The 21,403-nt window shown below is 42.0% G+C and overlaps 1 protein-coding gene across 9 annotated transcripts in view; it reads right to left on the bottom strand.

The window, feature by feature from the left end:
• Positions 1–21,403, bottom strand: part of SLC22A15 (solute carrier family 22 member 15) — a 129,682-nt gene that overhangs the window by 92,941 nt on the left and 15,338 nt on the right. The gene's annotated exons all lie outside the window — the stretch shown is intronic.

Genomic DNA, 21,403 nt, shown 5'->3' on the forward strand with positions numbered 1-21,403 from the left:
GCAAGAAGGATCCTTAGACACACATCCAGCCTCTGCTCTGAGCAACCTCTCATTGGCTGTCAATGTCATGAATTTTGTCTGTCTCTGCTTTAGTTTTCCCTTGTGACCTGAGCTGCCCATTTCTATGGTGACATTTCATGGAACAGGGGTTGAGAAACATGCTATAACCAGAGACCTCTCTAATGGAAGGGGCGGTGCATGGTAAATAAAAGCCCTTTCCCCTAAGCGTTCTCAAGCGTGGGTCATTTCCCTCCCCCAAGGAGGTTGTGCCCTTCCCGTCTTCCTTGCTTTGGCCATCAGTAGGTGAATGATTCTGCATTAGCCACACATGAATAATGTAGGACCATGCCTTGCAGCCGACAAGGGAGGGCACCAATCCCCAAAGGAAAACAAACATTACTCACTCCACTTTTTCCGAGAAGCCTGCTACCTTACAGAAACTGACTACTCTTCCTACGGGCTGTGCCCCTGCCCCCCACGCCTGTCCCCAACTCCGCCTCATCCCCTAACGAGCTCCTATTCACCCTTCCTCCTCCTGTGAAGTCCTGCCTGACTGAGGGGGCAGGGTTGGCCACTCCGTCCTTTCTGCCTTCTCTTTCCTATTTTTGCTTCTGCTGTGATGTATGGTGAATTATATGTTTACTTGTCTCTTCCCCTATGATGCTGAGTTTCCTAAGGTCATATTTATATCCCAAGTGCTTACCTGGCAGTGCCAGCACAAACTAAATATTTGCTGAACTATCTATGCAATAAGAGTGAATGCTAGAGTCTTACAGGCATCTTCATATACACTATCTCAATGTCACGACTTCAAGCATGAAGTTGTAAGTTTACAGACACCCGGGAAACTACCTAGCTCGTCATCTTTTCCCTGGAGCCACTGAATGGCTTTCTCGCAAAAGGGAATGTGAGGGAGATTTGGAATTTGAGGGGTTTTCCTTCCTCCTAGAGCCAGTCTGACAAATGGAACACTTTAGTTTCATCTTTAGCCCTACATTAATGAGAAAGAAAGATAAGGAGAAACATAACTATGGCAGTTTTCTGGAAACGTGGCTGAAAAAGCTGTAAAGGCAAAATCTGTGCCATTGAAACATCTACTTCCCAATGCCCGAGTGATCGAAGCGGTGTGGCCCTGAAAGCACTTTCACTGGTCCACAGATACCCCACTAGAAGCACGGGGATCTCGCAGGGGTAAGAACTTTGCCACAGACGATACACAGAGTATCAGTGAGCCCGCAAGCCAGGCAGTGGCTGCAGCAGGTCGGAGAGGGGCACCCAAGCCCCCCATCTGGCTGCTGTGTCTCTTCCAAAAGGCACACTCGCTCACGAGCCCAGAGGAGGTCACTAGTCCCAACTCAGCCTCCCCTGGAAGGGGGGACAGAACCCATGGCTACTCAGGGGTGTAGCCTGCCTGACCATAAAGAAAAACAAAGACTAAAGCAGCTTCCGCAGGCTGACCAGTGGGCCAATGAAAATGGGCAAAGAAGACTGGGCACGTGTTACTGATCGAGCTCCTTTTCGCCCAAAGTCCTGCTTTGATGAAAACTAAGTCAGACCACCAGCACCATAGCCCGAACCAGACTGACTCCCGGCGTGTCAGTATTTCAAGGCTGCAGGGCTGGATCAGACAGCAGCTTTCCCCACACCCCTGCAGTGCATCCCCCAGGGCTCTGCACAACCGGTGCCCTGGTTACTGTTCTGAGAAAAATTCTGAATGGTTCTGGTGACAATTCCAGCCAAACTTCAGCCCTCCGCTGTTCTCTATGTCCCATAAAAATATATACGGCTTCGTACAGGAAAATCTCCCTTCTACGTCAGAAGCCTCCTGTGATTAGGGAGTACTTGGACCGAGTAGTTCAGGAACAGTTTCACGGTGATTAACTAACTTGCTTCATTTCAATGTAGTTGTCACTCTGAATTACCACTTAATGGGTGAAGTGTGCAGCCTATAACAATCAGTAGTACAGGCGTAAGGAAGCAAGACATTAAAAAAAATTAGCCCCTAAAGCAATTATTGCAGTGAATTTTTCAAATAGTTTTAATACTCTGTCTTTTGACCCCAGGGTATGGCTTGGGGAAAATATATTAATCTCAAGATAATAATCAGTCAATTTCAGTTCTTCAATATCCACAATGATATTAAAGATTCCAACCTTACTCTTTTTGGTTGCAAACATTAATTAAGCATGATAATTGTGTGTCTCCATGATATTTGGTGCTTTCTGAATGAGTCAGAGCTCAGGGAATAATTTGAATACAGCAGACAGCAATTTGCTACATAAATTCACCCCAATGGCTATTAGCTCATTTTAAAGTAGTCAAGACTCCTAGATTAGAGGGGTTTTTTTTTTTTTGCATTAATACCAAGTTAATCACATCTACATAACCTTTTATTCACCCTTCCCCAAAACCCTCCATGAATAACTTCTGCAAGGCCTGACCTGAATGTAATAAGGTAGCGGGTAGGAGTTTTCAAATGTGTATTTTTAAGACAATCTTCTTAAACTATAGAGTTCTGTAGACTCTATCTTGATATTTATTTTCAGGAATTTAATATGAGAAGTCAACAAGACTTTATAATTTTTTTTAACTCTCATTTTATACCGAATAATTTCAATATGAAACATGTATTATCTACATACACAGACTGCAGTGTATACTAAGGATATTTACCAACTAACTGGCAAAGTTTGAGTGCTGCTTTGAATATTACCACTTTGGAAATTTGAAGGAACAATTGAAAAACTAGAGCAGTAAGCAAAATTAAAGCAATGCTAAGCAATTAAGTGGAGGGTTTGGCTGGGGCTGCGCTCCACCATAATAAAGGGGAACACGACTGGGAGTGAGCGTAGAGAGCAGCGGCTCCTCAAGGACACTGGCTGAAGGGTGGCCGACGCGGTCATCCCTCCCGGCACCGCTGCCCCTCGATCATCACCTCAGTATGCTGCCCTCTGCTGCTGTTTCCCTGCTAACTCTTGTCACTCTGGTAGCGGCAGCAGGAAACCCAGATGCCACCCATACCACCGGCTCCAAACCACTCCCGGACTTGGAACACCACCCGACTGGGGCTCTGATGTCCTAGGTGGAAGTGGAGTGTGTGAACCTGCGTGGAACTCGCACACTCTGAGCGCTGGAGAGGAGGGCACACAGTGGGGGACACTTCATTTGTACCTCGAAATAAAATGACTTCAGGGAAGACATGAGATTCTGCACCAAAAATGCAAAGCAGACAAGCCTCGTGCTGGGTCTATGTGGACATACGCAAAGAGATGGGGTGACGCTATGAACACCAGCGCGGCAGGCTGCTGAGTTCTGAACATGCAGGCGAACCGCTGAGGGGCGTGGGAGCTGTTGCTTGTTTTATTTGGTTCTTTGTTATTCTTGGTTAGATCAGGACACCTGTAAGTTTATTTGGGCTTGACAATTATGAAAGCTGAACTGAATCGTTACCACTTCTGTAGTACTTGTGTGATTTGTTTGTGTGGGACCGCTAGCCAGGATCCTTGTGAGCTGGATACAAATATCCTGAGGGTCCCATCACTTTAGAGAAGACAAGCCCGTGACAGATACCTAAGTGGGCTGCCTCCCTGCCTCGCTCCCTGCCTCTGTCACATGCCACTGTAGAAAGGCCACAGAAATCAGTGGCCACGCTCCTCCATTTACCAACCGTGATACAAACTCACCCAGCTACTCTGAACCTGGGCAGTCATATTTTTCATTTGCAAGCCGCGATACAAACATTACGATTGTTTGCCCTTCTCCCTTAGAATTCGCTCTGTCGGAGGCAATTTCAAGCAGGCAACTGGCAGCCGGGGGAGGTGAGCATCTACTTTGCTTAGCTTTCAACCCAATGTGTGTGCACCATGTGTTATCACCCACAGTCACCCTGCTAACCTTCACTCTCACCGACCCAGGCACCCACGCTCCCGTCCGCTCCTCCCAGGCAGAGCTGAGCTCTTGCCCTGTTCCCCGTGGAAGGGCTTGTGCAGCTGGCAGGGCTGGCTGCTGGCGGCAGAGTGCTGGGCCCAGGCCTCTGTTCCTCTTCAGTGATAGCAGCACAGCACCCCGCTCTTTTCATACTGAAATGCCACCTGAGGCGCCATTCAAAACTAAAGGCTTCTGTTTGTTAAGAGAAAAAAAAAAAGAGTTTGCAAATCACTGGTGTAACGGGAAGAATATGGGCTGGCTCATTGAGTCCCAGATCAGTGGCTTATTAAATATGTGATTTAGGGCAAATTTAAAAAATTCTCTACACGTCAGTTGTTTAATCTACAGGGTAGGGCTGTTGGCAGGAGTAAATAAGCAGCACACGTGGAAGGCCCCTGGGAGGGGGCCTCCCACACGAGAGGGCATTGATGGAAGTAGTCATGGTTATCTGCCTCTTCACTCGCCTCTACCTAATAACCCTTACAAGACTCATCATCTCACCCACAAACTCTCTGCCAAGTATGCAACAGTCTCGTTGCAGCTGAGGTGCCTGTGGGGACCGTGGACTTCTGTCCCACTGTGCAGCCGGCGATGCCACCCGTGCTCCTCCATCACCAGGGCAGGCAGGCCACAGCCACCCTTGCAAGCACGAACCCACACAGGCTGGGAGCAGCCGGTTGAGTATCAGGGATGCTCCAAGAGAATTCATCCTAAACCGTGACCCCAGACTCTCCACGGAACATCCCCTGGAGATCCCACAGAGCTGCACATTGATATCAACCAGCTGTGCAGCTGGGCAGGACCACCCCCCCAACCCCTCACGCATAGCTCTGGAGCACCTGCTGGAGACTGAAGGTCACTTTCTGCACAGGGGATGTTTGCGCCTTGAGACACACCTCGGAGATGGAGAACTGTCTGACCTTCTGATGGCATGGGAACATAATGTGTGCTTCTATACCGTGGGGGGGAAGTATCGTGTATTTATAAATCTATAGTGGTATACGTATAATCAAGATGGATAACGGTATATGCAAGTATATGTATCTCAGTGGAGCGACACGGGTGGGAATGAGGAAGAGGACAGCCGAGTAACCAGGAAGACGGAGAGAGGGCAGGGAAGAAAGTGAAAAAGAGAAAGACACATGGAGATATACACAGAGAGACGGAGACAGAAACATCAGAGAAAGAGACGGAAAGGCAATTCAGAGACAGCCAGTGAGACAGAGACACAGAGAAAGGCAGAGATGAAGAAACGGGATAAATACAGAGAGACAGAAACTGAGATGGAGAGAGCTAGGGATAGAGAGAAACAGATTCAGAAAGACGAAATGAGAGAGACAGAGGGATACAGGAAACAAGGAGGGAGAAAAGAAGGAGGGAAGGAAGGAAAGCAGGCAGGTAAACACAGAGTTACAGTCTGACAAAGACAGATTGCAGGAGAGACAGTCACTCACAGACACACGCAGTGGTAAGAAGAAGAGGGACCTGAGGCTACTATCAGAGGTAGGTCAGGTAAGGGCCATCTTAGCCCTTTATCTCCTCTTTCTCTGAGCTGCTTTACAGACCTTCAGCACTCGCTGGGGAAGCTATCTAATTCCATTTCTCCTGCATCTACCAACTCTTTGTCTTGGGAGTAGTAGCCCTCAGGGCTCCCTTCCCTCCGTATTCAACCTTCAGTCAAGCAGTGTTAAGGGTGAGCCTCCCAGGTGCCAGCACAGGAGACGAGCTGGTGACCTGGGTGCCCATTCCTGCCGTCCCAGAGCATAGGGTCTGACAGCACTCTCCTTCTCTGTATCAAGGCTTTCTCTGTCATTGGGCAAGTAGTCATTGCTCAATGACATTTGCTAAGAATGGTTTCCCTCCAGTGATACCTAAAAGGGCTCCTAATTGCAGATTTCCTAAGTATTCGTTTAATTCAATTCTACTGAAATTCGTTGAGTGCCTGTGATGCTGAAGCACAGTGCTGCTATGTTATCAATTTACTTTAAAGTATTAAGCACGTTCAGTGGGATACTCTGTATCCATGTTAGGTCAAGCTTTCACCCTGGTACTGCGAGCATTCTCATTAAGGTTGCATTGTCCGCTGGTGGTCAGCTGGCTTTCCCTTCAGAAAGCCCATTCTCCAGAGGGAGCTACGACAAGGGCTTCTGTAATCATTGTCTCTATCAACAATGGGTGCTTTGCTTATTCTTTTTTTTTTTTTTTTTTTCTACGAGATAATAACTGTGAGTGAATCTTGTTAACTCATCAGCCTGGGCTGGTTATTAGAACTACCGGGGCACCACGCGTGCTGCGGGGAGACTTTATTTTTATTTTTTTAATTTTTTAAAACTTTGGGTTTGTTTGTTTATTTATTTATTTATTTATTTATTTATTTATTTATTTATTTATGGCTGTGTTGGGTCTTTAGTTTCTGTGCAAGGGCTTTCTCTAGTTGCGGCAAGTGGGGGCCACTCTTCATTGCGGTGCGCGGGCCTCTCATTATCACGGCCTCTCTTGTTGCGGAGCACAGGCTCCAGACGCACAGGCTCAGTAATTGTGGCTCACGGGCCTAGTTGCTCCGTGGCATGCGGGATCTTCCCAGACCAGGGCTCGAACCCGTGTCCCCTGCATTGGCAGGCAGATTCTCAACCACTGCGCCACCAGGGAAGCCCCAAAATTTTTTATTTATTTTTGGCTGCATTGGGTCTTCGTTGTTGCTTGCAGGCTCCAGTAGTTGTGGCTTGCGGGCTCTAGAGTACAGGCTCAGTAGTTGTGGCACTCGGGCTTAGTTGCTCCGCAGCATGTGGGATCTTCCCGGCCCAGGGCTCGAATCCGCGTCCCCGGCATCGACAGGCGGATTCCTAACTACTGCGCCACCAGGGAAACCCAACAATGGGTGCTTTGCTTATTCTTGATTAAAATAGTGGCCTGTTGACTAGCAATGATGAATATAAAAAATAGGCTATCCCTAGTGAAATTAAAGACATTCAAGATACACAGATTAGCTCAACATATTTTAGAGACACTCATTATCCTTCCATGAATTTTTGAGATAATCCAATGTGTTCTGTACTCTATCTATAGGGGTGATGCCCTAGGTTAAAACCCCTCCTTGGTCCTGAGCCAATATGAACTCTGGAAGTTTCCATGTGCTTGAAGCTGATGGGAAGTACTATTTTCCATAGTACCCTGACTATGGAAAACTGGGGTTTTCCTGTAGCGACCTGCCATACAAGCAGTGTACAGAACACCTATAAAAGCAGAGCTGAGACTTCTAAAGCCTGCAAGATAGTTTATTTTGCGCTTCCTTGAGAATAAGAATTGAGTTAATAAGTTAATAAGTTCATTTATACATGTGGTAGAATTTGGCTTGAGATCCACTTTCATTATCATGTGTTTAATGGATTTGTTGGAAAGCAGACCGATGGCTCTCACCCATTTCAAAATCCTATGCGGGCAATAAATAGAACCAGGGCTTTCTGGAGAAATACCTAATCCCACAGTTGGAGTAGGGAGATGCAAGATAAACCTGGACTATTTTGTTATGTCAAAAATTTTCGAAGTGCTCAAAAAAATTAAAAAACTTTAAAAAAAGATGGACACATCAAAAGGACATAGGACTTTCAGCTCCAGGAAGACGGAGTAAACATGAATACAAAAAATAGGCTAAACATAGGAGTAAATATACTGTGATACTGTGATTTATAGGAGAAATATATATTTGGTCATTCAGACGACCAAATGCAGATATATTTGTCATATATATTTGGTTTTCATTCATAGTTCCTGGCTCACAGCTCCCAAAACCCTTGGAATTCCTGAGCTTAGGTTAAGAGCAATGGGATAATTGCCTCTTGTCCTTAGTTCCTGAAAAATGCTTCAGGGAACGTGACTTTTGGGTCCCACCCAAGGGTGGAGGCTGGTTGCCGAGGGGAACCAACCATGTGATTAGAAGGTTAGATCTTTTACTCTCAACCCCCATCCCTCTCCCCAAACTCTAGGGAGAGGAGAGGGGCTGGAATTTAAATCAATCACCAACAGCCAATGATTTAATCAATCATGCCTATGTAATGAAGCCTCCATAAAAACCCAAATGGAGAGGGTTAGGAGAGCTTCTGGGCTGGTGAACATGTGGAGATTGGGGAGAGTGGCGCTCAGAGAGCATGGAAGCGCCACACTGTTTCCCCATGCTCTGTCCTACGTAGCTCTTCATCTGGCTGTTGTTCCGTATCCTTTAATATCCATTCATAATAAACCAGTAATCTAGTAAGTAAACGGTTTTTTCCTGAGTTCTGTGATCCATTCTAGCAAATTAATTGAGCCTGAAGAAGAGGTCATGGGAACTTCTGATTTAGAGTCAGATGGTCAGAAGCACCGGTAACAACCTGTGTTTGCGACTGGCATCTGAAGCAGAGGGCAGTCTTGTGGAACTGAGCCCTTTACCTGTGGAATTCCATTCTATCTCTGGGTAGATAGTATCAGAATTGAGCTGAATTCTCGCACATACTGCTGGCATCCGAGAACTGCTTGTTGGAATTGGGTCCAGGAACTCTTTCGCATGTACTTTTCCTTGTTTCCCCTACTATGTACTACTAAAAATCCTGGACATTATACATAAAATAAACGTTAAGATAACTCTGAAAGGTGGAGAGAAGACCAGCTAAGGACCTTGGGACACAAGGAATGGTGCAGTGATGAGTTCCCTGGGTTTCCCTTTACCTCACACACCCAGACTGGGTACTGGAGAAGTCAGCGACTCAGAAATGCTAAGAGGAGCCACAAAAGAAGTCCCAGTGAGGTCTGCTCTCTAGCAAAAGGCCCAGGAGAGGGGCAGCCCAGCAAGACAAAAGACTTTTGGGCAATCACTGCTTTATTCTGGCCAATTACCACCACAAAAAAATAAATAAATAAAAAATAAATGAAAAAACCTACCAACTGGGGCTCCAACCCCATCTACACCAGCAAAGTCTAAGTGGGGAACCGAGGCTTCCGCCTGGTCAGGCAGTGATGAGTCGCTCCACCCCACCCCACCCAGGTGGTATCACAAAAGACAAGTAGGAGCCAGCACTTTCATTCCTGCCAAAGCTCCCCTCCCTCCTGCCCCAGTACCACCACCACCACCACCACCACAAGTGTCAGTGGAGACCACGTGGGGAGACTGGATTTCACTGCCTGGTAGTAATGAAACACCCTTCCCTTCTTCCTGTGCCAGAGCAGTGTCATAGAAAGCCAGCTAAAACAGAAAGCTTAAATAAGACACAGTATCTCTTAGCATAATCCCCCAAACTTCAGGTTTCAAACAAAAATAATCTGTCATACCAAGAATCAGAAGAATCTCAAAGTAGAATGAAAAAAGACAACCACTGAGATGATAGAAATAACTGACAAAGGTTTTAGAGCTGCCATCATAAGCACTTGTAAACATGCTTGAAATAGATGACAAAATAAAAAGACTCAATGAAGATAAAGTCTCAGCAAAGAAAGAGGATATATAAAAAAAAAGAACAAAATAGAAAATTTTAAACTAAAAGATACAATGAATGGATTCAACAGCAGAATAGAGGGAAGAATCAGTAAACTTGAAAATACAACAACAGGAAATACCCAATCTGAAAACAAAGATAAAATAGACTGAAAAAAAAAAAGAACAAACCTTCAGGGATCTGTGGGGCTAGAACAAAAGAATTAACATTTTTGTCACTGGAGTTCTAGAGGGAAAGGAGAAAGAGGGAAGTACTAAAAAAAAAAAAAAAAAGTACATGAACAAATAACAGCTGAAAATCTCCCAATCTAAGAGATATAAACCTGAAGATCCAAGAAGCTCAGAAAACCCCAAATAAGATAAACCTGAAGAAATCCATACCAAGAAACATCACAATCTAACTTTTAAAAACTAAAGACTAAAAAAACCTTAAAAGTAGCAAGAGAGAAATGACACCTTCCCTATTGGGGAAAAAAAAAAATTCAAATAACACCATATTTTTCGTCACAAACCATAAAGGCCAGAAGGAAGTAGCACAGGAGTTTTTAAATGCTGAAGGAAAAGAATTGTCAACCAAGAATTTTATAACTAGTGAAAACAAGAGATGAAGGGGAAACCAAGATATTCTCAGATAAAGGTAAACTAAAAGAATTTGTCGCCATCAGAACTACCCTAAAACAATGGCTAATGAAAGTTCTCTAAAAAGAAAGAAAACATAAAAGAAGGGACTTTGGAATATCAAGAAGGAAGAAAGAACAATGTAAGAAAAAATTGGGGTAAATACAACAGACTTTCCTTCTCCTCTTGAGTGTTGTAAATTATGCTTGATCGTTCAATGAAACAGAATGTTGGTTCTTTAAAAAGATCTGTAAAATTGACAAAACTCTATCAGGACGGATGAGTAACTAAATACGAAAGGACGCAAATCACCAATATCAGATAATAAAAGGGGATATCATTTCAGACTCTGCAGATGTCAAAAGGATAATAAAGTAATACAATTAACAACGCTACACACATAAATTTGAAAACTTAGATGAAATGGACCAATTCTCTGAAAATCACAAACTGCCCCAACTCACAACACAATAGAGGTCATTTAAATAGTCTTACAACTTTTGAGGAAATTGAATTCATAATTTTAAAACTCCCAAAAAAGAAACCTAAAGACCCAGATGATTTTACTGGAGAATTCTCCCAAATGTTTAAAGGACTAACACCAATTCTATATGAAAAGCCAAAGGAACTAAAACAATCTTGAAAAGGAATAAAGTGAGAGGAACAAATCTACCTGCACACAAGACTTATTGTATAACTAAAGTAATATAATTAAACCTAGATGAGTCTGTAGAGAATTATGCTGAGTGAAAAAAAAAAAGCCCTAATCCCAAAAGGCTACATGTATGATTCCATTTTTATAATATTCTTGAAATGATGAAATTAAAGTATAGGAGAAAAGATTAGTGGTTACCAGGGAAATCAGACAGTGCTGGGGAGGGAGGAAAATGGGTGTGGCTATATATAAATATATATGGTAACAGATCCTTGTGGTGATGGAAATGTTCTGTGTCATAGCCGTATCAATGTCGTTATCCTGGCTGTGATAGTATATTATGATTTTACAAGCTGCTACCATTGGGAAAAACTGGGTAAAGCATTCACAGAATTTATCTGTATTATTTCTTGCAACTGCATGTAAATCTACAATTATCTCAAAATAAAAACTTTAATTAAAAAAAAGGCGACAAGAGCCAGCTTGAAGAGGTTCCCACTGGTAAATTGGGGATAATTTGAGCACCAAAATAATTAAAAGCTGTAATAAATTATAAATAATTTCAAAGACTAGGAATCCACTAGTACATGCTAATGACAGAGAGATAGAGAGATAGAGAGATGGAGAGATAGAGAGAGAGAGAAAAGAAGAGGGAGATGAAGAGGAAGAGATAGAGACAGACAGGCAGACAGATGGACAAGGAAGAAGAAAGGGCTGTTGCTTACAGCAAAATCTAAAAAGACAAAAAACAAAAAATGAACCCAAGCTCTGACATATAGAGAACAGACTGTAGTTGCCAGAGGCAAGAGGTGAGGGGGTAGCTGAAATGAGTGAAGGGAGTCAAAAGGTACAAACTTACAGTTATAAAATAAATAAGTCAGGGCTTCCCTGGTGGCACAGTGGTTGAGAGTCTGCCTGCCAATGCAGGGGACACAGGTTCGAGCCCTGGTCTGGGAAGATCCCACATGCCACAGAGCAACTGGGCCCGTGAGCCACAACTACTGAGCCTGCGCGTCTGGAGCCTGTGCTCTGCAACAAGAGCGGCCGCGATAGTGAGAGGCCCGCGCACCGCAATGAAGAGTGGCCCCCGCTTGCCACAACTAGAGAAAGCCCTCGCACAGAAACAAAGACCCAACACAGCCAAAAAAAAATAATATAAAATAAAAAACAAAGTCCTGTAGAATTTTAAATAAATAAATAAGTCACAGGGATGTTATGTACAGCAGGGTGACCACAGTTAATACTGTATTGCACATCTGAAAGTTCCAAAGAGAATACATATTAAAAGTTCTCATAAGAAGGAAAAAAAAATTTTGTAACCACGTATGGTGAGGAATGTTAACTAGACTTGTTATGGTGATTTTTTCACAGTGATAGAAATAGGAAATCATTATGTTGTACAACTGAAACTACTATAATGTTATATGTCAATTATACCTAAATTAAAAAAAAAGCCCAACTGGCAAATGTAGAGGAAGCACTAGAGTTAAGAATTCATCATTTTGTAACCATCATAGTCTAGCTTGGTTTATGAAAAAATCATCAAAGGATGCTAAATTGGAGGGAGGGGTTTCTGATAAGGAGTAGTAATTTAGCATAATCTTAAAGTGACTCGACTCCACATAGATTACTTATTTCTTGAAATGAAAAAAAAAACAAAACAAAAAACTGTACAGGGGAGAAATCAGGCAATACCTGGACGGTCAAATTAACATCACCCAAAAAGGGCAGATGAATATTGTGTGTCTCCCATGTGATCCTCCAAGGACACAACATTACTAATGTACTAGTCTGACTGTGGAGGCATAACCTGAATGAGGAATCATCAGACAGACCCAAAATGGAGAACATTGTTATTTTTAAAAAGGGAGAGATTATGCATTCTTCAAAAGTATAATATCATAAAAGAAACAGAAAGGCTGAAGGTGAAAAGATACTAAAAAGCCATGACAACTATATGCAATGTTTGATCCTAAACTGAATTCAATGCAAGAGGGGAAAACCACCGCTATCAAGGACATTACTGGGTCAAGTGGCAAAACTGGGTGTGGATAGTAGATTTGATAAAACTGCAGCATCGATGTTAAATTTCTTGAAGTTGATAATTGTACTGTGGTTATGTAAGAGAATGTTCTTATTTTTAGGAAATACACACTGAAGTATTTGGGTATCAAAGAACAGCAGTATGTGGAACTTTCAAATGGCTTTAAAAAACTGAGAGGGACAGTAACACCAGTGAGGTAAGATACTAACAACAGATGAAACTAAAGGATATAAGGGTATTCTTTGAACTATTCTTGAAACTTTTGTCAGTTTGAAATTATTTCCAAATAAAATAACTTTTAAAGTTCTTTGGCTTTTGTTAACCTGTCAAAAAGAACTAAGAGATGTGCATACCAATTTAGATGGGATAGGGCCCTAAAAAGTACAACAATAAGAGCATAGGCTTCTGGGTTAAGACAAATTTGGGTTCAAATCCTAGCTCTGCCCTTATTAGCCGACCTCAAGAAGTCTCAATTTCTTCACCTATAAAATGCAGAAAATAATGCTTACCTCATAAAATTATTTTGAGGGTTAAATGAAATAAGGGCTGTAAAATATTACCATGTCTGGCATATAGTCATCATTCCACAATGCTATTTATTATTTTTATAGCTGAGTAGTGGTGATACGTGTCATGGGAGTTATTGTGGTGGTGGCCAGAAAGCCATGGAAACACAAAGACGACCAAAACATGGCTCCTGACCTCAAAGGACTTAAAAAAATAGAGCTGAACCACAAACTACAGTGTGTCACATAAGTGCAAACAAACTGTTGCTGGAGCAGAAACAAAAGTGTATTTACTTCTTCTGGGGAGTGGGTCGGGAAAGACTTCTCAGGGAAGGTAATGGTCACGTGAGCAGTAGAGGGTAGGTTAGGATTTCACCAGGCAGAGGCGAGGATGAGTATTTGGGGCCATCCTGATGCAGGTAACAGGTATGGGCTATGGGCTCAGAGCACGTGTAGGAAGCAGGGGAGGCAGAGAGAAGTGTAGAATGGGGCTGGAAAGTACACCCAGGACCAAGCTGGGGAGGGTGAAGGGCTTTGAATGTAACATGTAGGGTTTCACTGTTTTCTGGGTGTGGTGGGAGAACCACTGGAGGTTTTTGGGTGAGGGATGACAGGACTGGATCGTTGTCATGGAAACGCCACTGGGCTAGGGTGTCAGTGTGCAAGTGGATAGCCTGTGGGGAGCAGGCAAAGGACACACAGTATTTCAACACTTTAACAACCAGGACCCGTGCTTTCCAGCTGTGCCTGGGCCCTGCACCTCTTATCCCAGGGTTTCTCTTCACCAGACTATCTATCCTCAGCTCAGATACCTCAGGCTGGCCCAGATGGTGCTCTTCTTACCAGAACCTTCTTGGCCAGGAAAGTCCCCTTGAAGGTAAGGCTTTTTGCCCACACTGGGCAGTACCATTTGTATTTTATGTTGTACAGTCAAGGTGTCCCATGCAGTCTACACACAGGACCGGACTTAAACATCAACTGTGGATGTTATAGATGAGCCATTACATTTCCCTCTCTTTACTTTGTTAATTTTTGAGGATATAAGAAAAAGACATGGGGACTTCCCTGCTGGCCAGTGGTTAACAATCCGCCTGCTAATGCAGGGGACATGGGTTCAAGCCCTGGTCTGGGAAGATCCCACACACCACGGAGCAACTAAGCCCGTGCGCCACAACTACTGAGCCTGCATGCCACAACTACTGACGCCCACACACCTAGAACCCGTGATCCACAGCAAGAGAAGCCACCGCAATGAAGAGTAGCCCCGAGTGCCGCCCCAGCCCCACCATGCCCGCCGACCTCAGCGGCACCTGGAGCCTGCTCAGCAGCGACAACTTGGAGGGCTACATGCTGGCCCTAGATATACTGGATAAATAAAAATGCATTATAAGAATTAACTTCAAGGATTAACCAAGATGGCGGAGTAGAAGGACGTGCTCTCACTCCCTCTTGCGAGAGCACCAGAATCACAACTGGCTGCTGGACAATCATTGACAGGAAGACCCTGGACTTCACCAAGGAGGATACCCCACGTCCAAGGACAGAGGAGAAGCCACAGTGAGACGGTAGGAGGGGCGCAATCAGAGTAAAATCAAATCCCATAACTGCTGGGTGGGTGACTCACAGACTGGCGAACACTTATACCACAGAAGTCCACCCACTGGAGTGAAGGTTCTGAGCCCCACGTCAGGCTTCCCAACCTGGGGGTCCGGCAATGGGAGGAGGAATTCCTAGAGAATCAGACTTTGAAGCCTAGTGGGAATTGATTGCAGGACTTCTACAGGACTGGGGGAAACAGAGACCCCACTCTTGGAGGGCACACACAAAGTAGTGTGCGCATCGGGACCCAGGGGAAGGAGCAGTGACCCTGGGGGAGACTGAACCAGACCTACCTGCTGGTGCTGGGGGGTCTCCTGCAGAGGCGGGGGGTGGCTCTGTTTCACCGTGGGGACAAGGACACTGGCAGCGGAGGTTCTGGGAAGTGCTCCTTGGCGTGAGCCCTCCCAGAGTCTGCCATTAACCCCACCAAAGAGCCCAGGTAGGCTCCAGTGTTGGGTTGCCTCAGGCAAAACAACCAACAGGGAGGGAGCCCAGCCCCACCCATCAACAGTCAAGTGGATTAAAGTATTACTGAGCTCTGACCACCACAGCAACAGTCAGCTCTACCCACCACCAGAGCCTCCCATCAAGCCTCTTAGATAGCCTCAACCACCAGAGGGCAGACAGCAGAAGCAAGAAAAACTACAATCCTGCAGCCTGTGGACCAAAAACCACAGTTACAGAAAGATAGACAAGATGAAAAGGCAGAGGGCTATATACCAGATGAAGGAACAAGAAAAAACCCCAGAAAAACAACTAAATGAAGTGGAGATAGGCAACCTTCCAGAAAAAGAATTCAGAATAATGATAGTGAAGATGATCCAAGACCTCGGAATAAGAATGGAGGCAAAGATTGAGAAGATGCAAGAAATGATTAACAAAGACCTAGAAGAATTAAAGAACAAACAAACAGAGATGAACAATACAATAACTGAAATGAAAACTACACTAGAAGGAATCAATAGCAGAATAACTGAGGCAGAAGAACGGATAAGTGACCTGGAAGACAGAATGGTGGAATTCACTGCTGCAGAACAGAATAAAGAAAAAAGAATGAAAAGAAATGAAGACAGCCTAAGAGACCTCTGGGACAACATTAAACGCAACAACATTCGCATTATAGGGGTCCCAGAAGGAGAAGAGAGAGAGAAAGGACCAGAGAAAATATTTGAAGAGATTATAGTCGAAAACTTCCCTAACATGGGAAAGGAAATAGCCACCCAAGTCCAGGAAGCGCAGAGAGTCCCATACAGGATAAACCCAAGGAGAAACACGCCGAGACACATAGTAATCAAAGTGGCAAAAATTAAAGACAAAGAAAAATTATTGAAAGCAGCAAGGGAAAAACGACAAATAACATACAAGGGAATTCCCATAAGGTTAACAGCTGATTTCTCAGCAGAAACTCTACAAGCCAGAAGGGAGTGGCATGATATACTTAAAGTGATGAAAGGGAAGAACCTACAACCAAGATTACTCTACCCGGCAAGGATCTCATTTAGATTTGATGGAGAAATCAAAAGCTTTACAGACAAGCAAAAGCTATGAGAATTCAGCACCACCAAACCAGCTCTACAACAAATGCTAAAGGAACTTCTCTAAGTGGGAAACACAAGAGAAGAAAAGGACCTACAAAAACAAACCCAAAACAATTAAGAAAATGGTCATAGGAACATACATATCGATAATTACCTTAAACGTGAATGGATTAAATGCCCCAACCAAAAGACATAGACTGGCTGAATGGATACAAAAACAAGACCCATATATATGCTGTCTACAAGAGACCCACTTTAGACCTAGGGACACATACAGACTGAAAGTGAGGGGATGGAAAAAGATGTTCCATGCAAATGGAAATCAAAAGAAAGCTGGAGTAGCTATACTCATATCAGATAAAATAGACTTTAAAACAAAGAATGTTACAAGAGACAAGGAAGGACACTACATAATAATCAAGGGATCAATCCAAGAAGAAGATATAACAATTATAAATATATATGCACCCGACATAGGAGCACCTCAATACATAAGGCAACTGCTAACAGCTATAAAAGAGGAAATCGACAGTAACACAATAATAGCGGGGGACTTTAACACCTCACTTACATCAATGGACACATCATCCAAAATGAAAATAAATAAGGAAACAGAAGCTTTAAATGACACAATAGACCAGTTAGATTTAATTGATATATATAGGACATTCCATCCAAAAACAGCAGATTACACGTTCTTCTCAAGTGTGCACGGAACATTCGCCAGGATAGATCACATCTTGGGTCACAAATCAAGCCTCAGTAAATTTAAGAAAATTGAAATCATATCAAGCATCTTTTCTGACCACAACGCTATGAGATTAGAAATGAATTACAGGGAAAAAAAAGTAAAAAAGACAAACGCATGGAGGCTAAACAATACGTTACTAAATAACCAAGAGATCACTGAAGAAATCAAAGAGGAAATAAAAAAATACCTAGAGACAAATGACAATGAAAACACGACGACCCAAAACCTATGGGATGCAGCAAAAGCAGTTCTAAGAGGGAAGTTTATAGCTATACAAGCCTACCTAAAGAAACAAGAAAAATCTCAAGTAAACAATCTAACCTTACACCTAAAGAAACTAGAGAAAGAAGAACAAACAAAACCCAAAGTTAGCAGAAGGAAAGAAATCATAAAGATCAGAGCAGAAATAAATGAAATAGAAACAAAGAAAACAATAGCAAAGATCAATAAAACTAAAAGCTGGTTCTTTGAGAAGATAAACAAAATTGATAAGCCATTAGCCAGACTCATCAAGAAAAAGAGGGAGAGGACTCAAATCAATAAAATCAGAAATGAAAAAGGAGAAGTTACAACAGACACCGCAGAAATACAGAGCATCCTAAGAGACTACTACAAGCAACTTTATGCCAATAAAATGGACAACCTGGAAGAAATGGACAAATTTTTAGAAAGGTATAACCTTCCAAGACTGAACCAGGAAGAAACAGAAAATATGAACAGACAAATCACAAGTAATGAAATTGAAACTGTGATTAAAAATCTTCCAACAAACAAAAGTCTAGGACCAGATGGCTTCACAGGTGAATTCTAGCAAACATTTAGAGAAGAGCTAACACCTATCCTTCTCAAACTCTTCCAAAAAATTGCAGAGGAAGGAACACTCCCAAATTCATTCTATGAGGCCACCATCACCCTGATACCAAAACCAGACAAAGATACTACAAAAAAAGAAAATTCCAGACCCATATCACTGATGAATATAGATGCAAAAATCCTCAACAAAATACTAGCAAACAGAATCCAACAACACATTAAAAGGATCATACACCACGATCAAGTGGGATTTATCCCAGCGATGCAAGGATTCTTCAATATACGCAAATCAATCAATGTGATACACCATATTAACAAATTGAAGAAGAAAAACCATATGATCATCTCAATTGATGCAGAAAAAGCTTTTGACAAAATTCAACACCCATTTATGATAAAAACTCTCCAGAAAGTGGGCATAGAGGGAACCTACCTCAACATAATAAAGGCCATATATGACAAACTCACAGCAAACATCATTCTCAATGGTGAAAAACTGAAAGCATTTCCTCTAAGATCAGGAACGAGACAAGGATGTCCACTCTCACCACTATTATTCAACATACTTCTGGAAGTCCTAGCCACGGCAATCAGAGAAGAAAAAGAAATAAAAGGAATACAAATTGGAAAAGAAGAAGTAAAACTGTCACTGTTTGCAGATGACATGATATTATACATAGAGAATCCTAAAGCTGCCACCAGAAAACTGCTAGAGCTAATTAATGAATATGGTAAAGTTGCAGGATACAAAATTAATGCACAGAAATCTCTTGCATTCCTATACACTAATGATGAAAAATCTGAAAGAGAAATTATGGAAACACTCCCATTTACCATTGCAACAAAAAGAATAAAATACCTAGGAATAAACCTACCTAGGGAGACAAAAGACCTGTATGCAGAAAACTATAAGACACTGATGAAAGAAATTAAAGATGATACCAACAGATGGAGAGATATACCATGTTCTTGGATTGGAAGAATCAACATTGTGAAAATGAGTATACTACCCAAAGCAATATACAGATTCAATGCAATCCCTATCAAATTACCAATGGCATTTTTTACGGAGCTAGAACAAATCATCTTAAAATTTGTATGGAGTCACAAAAGACCCCGAATAGCCAAAGCAGTCTTGAGGGAAAAAAATGGAGCTGGAGGAATCAGACTCCCTGACTTCAGACTATACTACAAAGCTACAGTAATCAAGACAATATGGTACTGGCACAAAAACAGAAACATAGATCAATGGAACAAGATAGAAAGCCCAGAGATTAACCCACGCACCTATGGTCAACTAATTTATGACAAAGGAGGCAAAGATATACAATGGAGAAAAGACAGTCTCTTCAATAAGTGGTGCTGGGAAAACTGGACAGCTACATGTAAAAGAATGAAATTAGAATATTCCCTAACACCATACACAAAAATAAACTCAAAATGAATTAGAGACCTAAATATAAGACCAGACACTATAAAACTCTTAGAGGAAAACATAGGAAGAACACTCTTTGACATAAATCACAGCAAGATCTTTTTTGATCCACCTCCTAGAGTAATGGAAATAAAAACAAAAATAAACAAATGGGACCTAATGAAACTTCAAAGCTTTTGCACAGCAAAGGAAACCATAAACAAGACGAAAAGACAACCCTCAGAATGGGAGAAAATATTTGCAAACGAATCAACGGACAAAGGATTAATCTCCAAAATATATAAACAGCTCATTCAGCTCAATATTAAAGAAACAAACACCCCAATCCAAAAATGGGCAGAAGACCTAAATAGACATTTCTCCAAAGAAGACATACAGACGGCCACGAAGCACATGAAAAGATGCTCAACATCACTAATTATTAGAGAAATGCAAATCAAAACTACAGTGAGGTATCACCTCACTCCTGTCAGAATGGGCATCATCAGAAAATCTACAAACAACAAATGCTGGAGAGGGTGTGGAGAAAAGGGAACACTCTTGCACTGTTGGTGGGAATGTAAATTGATACAGCCACTATGGAGAACAATATGGAGGTTCCTTAAAAAACTAAAAATAGAATTACCATATGACCCAGCAATCCCACTACTGGGCATATACCCAGAGAAAACCGTAATTCAAAAAGACACATGCACCCCAATGTTAATTGCAGCACTATTTACAATAGCCAGGTCATGGAAGCAACCTAAATGCCCCTCAACAGACAAATGGATAAAGAAGATGTGGTACATATATACAATGGAATATTACTCAGCCATAAAAAGGAACGAAACTGAGTCATTTGTTGAGAAGTAGATGGATCTAGAGACTGTCATACAGAGTGAAGTAAGTCAGAAAGAGAAAAACAAATATCGTATATTAACGCATGTATGTGGAACCTAGAAAAATGGTACAGATGAGCCGGTTTGCAGGGCAGAAGTTGAGACACAGATGTAGAGAACGGACATATGGACACCAAGGGGGGAAAACTGCGGTGGGGTGGGGATGGTGGTGTGCTGAATTGGGCGATTGGGATTGACATGTATACACTGATGTGTATAAAATTGATGCCTAATAAGAACCTGTAGTATAAAAAAACAAACAAACAAAACAACTAATACTAAACTTTCATTGGGTTATTTGTATGGAAATATGTTAATATAAATGTTTCAGACATTACATGAAATTTCTAAAAATCTTATATGTTCTGGTATAATGTTATAAGTCATAATCCTAGTTATTACTTTAAAATGTATATCTCAGAAATAACTAATTTTCTTGTCAACTGCATTATTATGAACTTTCATCAAATCTTTAACTGTGGTCATTTTTAAGTCTTTTGTCATTTACAGACAGTTCTGGGTGTACTCTGATGCTTTTGCAAATATGTTCCTATAAAAGGGTTTCATCTTCAAGAAATTCATGGAAAAGACTCTGACAAGTACACGTTTCTGGTAACTGACTGTACTGCTGAACTGAATGAATAAGCATTTTCAGAACTCTAATGAAAAACTGATGAACTCAAAAAAGTGCTAACAAAAGATCAAGATGAAAAAAAAAATGTAATTACATGGGACTGAGTGAACTGATGAGGATGAGTATAATTTTTGTGACTTTCTGTCTGAATTAAAAAAAAAAAAATCCCACAAGGACTCAGAGGCAAAGAATATACAAATCAATTTTCACTGCAAAGTAAAGGAGCTGTTACAGTGGAGGATTACTGGACTGAATGTCAATATTATGACATAGTATGAGTGTGTTTCAGGTTTGGTAATTGCAATCATTGTTGCTTTCGTTGTGGTCATCCATGTACAATGCTTGGTGTCAGTCTATTTATCTCTTGTAAAAATAAAGTACAGTGTGTGTGTGTGAAAAAAAAAAAAAGGGTAGCCCCCGCTTGCGGCAACTAGAGAAAGCCCACGTGCAGCAACGAAAACCCATCGCAGCCAAAATTCAATGAATAAATTAATTAATTAATTAAAAAAGAAAAAGAAAAAGACATGAAAGTTTTAAT

The sequence above is a fragment of the Balaenoptera physalus genome, assembly GCF_965194825.1.
Source record: "Balaenoptera physalus genome assembly, chromosome: 1".
Lineage (NCBI taxonomy): Eukaryota > Metazoa > Chordata > Mammalia > Artiodactyla > Balaenopteridae > Balaenoptera > Balaenoptera physalus.